Here is a 4,289-nt window from a genome sequence, read left to right as displayed (position 1 = left end):
TACAATTTCTACTTGGGAGGCTGAGGCACGAAAATTACTTGAACCCAGGAGGCAGAGGTTGCAGTGAGCTGAGATCGTGCCACTGCACTCCTACCTGGGCAACAAAGTGAGATCCTGTCTCAGATAAATAAATTAAGTTAAATTAAATTAAATCTCAAATCTATGTGTTATTACAGGGTTTTAATGTTTATAATCTTCGTTCTTTCCATGAAATGTAAGTGTTATTACCATTTCTTCTCACCTATTCTTTACAAAACTACTCTGGCTTCTTCACACAGAAAAAAAGAAAACAGCTCCTGTTGCCTTTTGCCTCTCATCCAGAAAGGCATCCATCTGCCTTTCTAATATCTCCTCATCCTGTCAGGCCACAAATGGTGAGCGCTGCTCTCTCTGATGAGTTGCTGACACTGAGTTTCTGTTTAAAGAAAACTGTAAGAAGGTTATATCCTAGAACTGATCTAGGATATCACCTCCTGGCTTAAAATATTTGAAAACTCCCTTCTTAGTTGTGAATCCGTTTACCTACCAGTATTTGTCGTTCCCATGTATTCATAAGGCAACGTGCTAGAAACCACAGTGGATGCAAAAAGTCATTAATTTCCTGAATGACTCTTGACAATCTATTGGAAAGGCGAGGTATACACAATGTTACTGGGATTTTTCTCTATATCAGGCTGGCAAACTACAGGTCATGAGTTGGCCCATGGCCTGTTTTTATATGGCTCAAGAGCTAAAAAAGGTTTTTATATTTTTAAAGAGTTATAAAAGACAAAACAAAGAATATGTGACATAGACTATAAGTGAAACGCAGAGCCTTGATATATTTACCATCTGGCCCTTTACAGGAAAAGGTTGCCTATCTCTGCTCTACACAGTTCTGGATGTAACTAACAGGCTGTAGTTCATCCCCAAAAGCAAATACTGGAGAACATTCTCATGGGCCCCATATAAACACGCACAGCCCAACCTTCTCCTTGATGTATTTCTATAGTCCCATATGCTTCTCTGTATCTTGAGAGAGAATTTGCCTAGGTGATGTCTCCCACTGCTGACTTGTGCAGAGGAACAATTGCAGCAGAATGGTCCTAGCACCCTTAACCAGTAGTAGTGTCTAAAGCATAGAAGCTGGATGAAGTTACAGTCATCAGTGTTTGAGAAAGGGGAAATCCCCAGCATGATGCCTCTCCTCTACATCCTGCTAAGCAGGAGCCCAAAAGATTGGAGCCCTTAGTCATCAGCTCTCATTTGCCATATCAGCCATCTTCCAGGTGCTAGGTTTCAGCACCTGTTCCACCACAGAATTTCTGCTGTCTTGCCCAGGAGTGAGATTCTCACTGCAAATGTGGGAAGGCTTCTATTTATACCCACAGTCCTATATTCACATCCTTTCATCTAAATCTAGTTGACTAAAGAATATTGGCTTGCAGTGGGCTCTAAATTCAAAACCATTACTTAATTCTTAAAAATCAGAAGATGTCATGTAATGCATGAAAGATCTGTATGAAGATCTGCCACAGCCATAATCTGGTACAGCTGAGTAATAACTCCATGGGCTCTACAAGTGGCTATTGTATCAGCCAATTCCTGTTACCTCCTAGACCCTGAGACTGAGTGTTCAGTGCCACAGATCGTCTTAATGGGGCTTGTCTCACTTGTTTACAGTTACCTCCTTGGCCTCTATGAGTATTTGAGTTTGAAATTCCGGTTTTAACTCCTTAAAATGCAAAAGATCCACTTTACACCCCTTAGGATGGTTACTGTCAAACAAACAAAAAACACAGAAGATGTGTTGGCAAGGATGGAGAAATTGCCACCCTTGTGCACTGCTAGTGGGAATGTAAAATGGTGCAACCTAGCCACTATGGAAACAGTTTAGCAGTTTCTCAAAAAGTTAAAAATAGAATTACCATATGATCCAGCAATTCCCCTTCTGGCTATATATCCAAAAGAATTAAAAGCAAGAACTTGAGCAGATGTTTGTACACCCATGTTTATAACAGCATTATTATTATTATTATTTTGTGTGTGTATGTGTAAATGGTGGCCTTTAATACCAAGAAAGACCATGAAAAGTGACAGAACAGGAGCAAATCCGCTAGTGTAGTGCCGAGCTAGCCCTTTGCAGGACCCTAAAACTTGATCTAGTAACAGAATAAATCAGTGTATTTACATTTATGTTTGCCCTGAAAACCCAGGTAAGGTCTGAAGCTTGAGGCCATCTCCCCTTCCTTTCCTCCTCCCTCTTCCTACCTCCTTACCTTCTTTCACTTCCTCAATCCATTCCTCTCCCTTCTCCCTTCCTCTCTTCCTTCTTTTCCTTTCTGCTTTTCCCTTTTCTCTTCTCCTTTTATTCCTCATTCTCTTTACCATCTACCTATGTGTCCCTCCAAGCCCCTCTGCTATTTCTCCCCTGCTCACTCCCTCTGCCCTATTTCCCTCAGGTTCAGCTTCCAGGGTAGGGGGGCGAGAAAGGGTCCTCAGCCCAGGGAGCACTTGTTGGTGTTCTTCTTGTCGCAAGTTTTCAGGTCAGTACTGGGAGGCTTGTTGCCGTTTCCTGATCTCCGGCCTCCTGACTTGAGCAAGATGTCCTGGGCCAGGGAGCTAAAAGCCTCATCCACATTCATACTGGATTTAGCACTAGTTTCAAAAAATCAGATTCCTTGCTCTGGAGCCAACTTATCGGCCTGCTCCTTCTGCACCTTCCTCTTGGCCTCCATGTCACATTTGTTCCCTAGCAAGAGGCGTTCCACCCCAGCCGAGCCATTCTCCTTGATGCTTTTCATCCAGTTCTGAATATTCTCGAAAGATTTCTCATCCATGATGTCCTGTACTAGGATAATACCCATGGCTCCACGGTAGTAGGCATTAGTTATTGTCTTGAAATCGCTCTTGGTCAGCCGTGTCCCAGACTTGTAGTTTGATCTTCTTCCCCTCTATATCCACAGTGCGGATCTTGAAATCAATTCCAATGGTGGAGATGTAAGTGTTGTTGAAGTTGTCTTCTGCAAAGCGAATGATCAGACAAGTCTTGCCCACCCCCGAGTCCCCGATCAGCAGCAACTTGAAGAGGTGGTCATAGGCTTCGGCCATGGCAGACACTGGGGGAGCCGGGGGAGGGGTGGTGAGCGCCCAGCACTGGTAGGCGGGACTGGACAGTTGGCAAACAGAGCGGCACAGAGCCCAGGCCAGGAAGCTATAACAGCATTATTTACAGTAGCTAAAATGTGAGAGCAGCCCAAGGGTCCATTGGCAGATGAATGGATAAACAAAATTTGGTATATATACATATTCTACCCAGCCTCAAAAAGGGAGGAAATTCGGACACATGCTACAACATGGATAAACCTTGAAGATACTATGCTAAGTGAAATAAGCCAGTCATGAAAGGATAAATATTGTGTGATTCCACCTGTATGAGATAACTAGAGTAGTCAAGTTCATAGAAACAGAAGGTAGAATGGTGGTTGTCAGTAGCTAGAGGAAGGTGGGAATAGGGAATTATTGTTTAATGGGTGCAGACTTTCAATTTTGCAAGATGAAAGAAGTTATGAAAATGCATGGTGGTGATGGTTGCACAACAATGTGAGTGTATTAATGCCACTGTACTGTACACTTAAAGTGGTGAAGATGTTAAATTTTATGTTATGTGTATTTTACCACAATTTTAAAGAATACAAAAGATCAACTTCTTAGGATTTCTATCCTATTCTTGAAAAGAATGGAGTTACATCTGGAGTATTCCACTTACTAACTGTATGATCTCAGACCACACATTCTCTCCATTAAAAAAATGCATTTATCTACCTATACAGTAATTTTTTTAGTGAGAATTAAATGAGTTTCTATAGTTACATGACTTGTAAATGGTAAGCCACATTCCAGGTAGTTAATAAATTTCATGTGAGTGCCACACGTGAGTGAGAAATTTGCCTGGAGCTGTGATGACTTCCAGTGAGCATCATAAGGGAGGCTTTTATGAAGAACCTAGCATTTGGGCTGAGCTTCAGAGAATGGGCAGAATTTGAAAAGGTGCAGATACAGGGGGATATTTAAAGCACATGGAGAGGCATGTGTGTAAAGGGACTGAAGCAGACAAATAAATAGTGTATTTGAGCAAATAATCATGTTTGACCAGAGGATCAGGTGAAAAAGGCAGACAAACAGGAAGGGGCCAGATCATGAAAAGTCTTGAATGGTGGCCTAAGAAATTTGAACTTTCATTTAGTAGATAATGAGAAGCCATTGTTTTTTTTAAGCAGAAGGTTTAGTGGAGCGTTATAAGTATTACT

General features: G+C 41.9%; 1 pseudogene; it reads right to left on the bottom strand.

Moving 5' to 3' along the window:
* Positions 1-2,468: 2,468 nt before the first annotated feature.
* Positions 2,469-3,105, bottom strand: LOC111543411 (annotated as a pseudogene).
* Between the last annotated feature and the right edge of the window lie 1,184 nt (positions 3,106-4,289).

Source organism: Piliocolobus tephrosceles, chromosome 14 (genome assembly GCF_002776525.5).
Source record: "Piliocolobus tephrosceles isolate RC106 chromosome 14, ASM277652v3, whole genome shotgun sequence".
Classification (NCBI taxonomy): domain Eukaryota; kingdom Metazoa; phylum Chordata; class Mammalia; order Primates; family Cercopithecidae; genus Piliocolobus; species Piliocolobus tephrosceles.
Note: the sequence above shows the minus strand (reverse complement) of the source record. Positions and strands in the feature narration are given on the sequence as shown.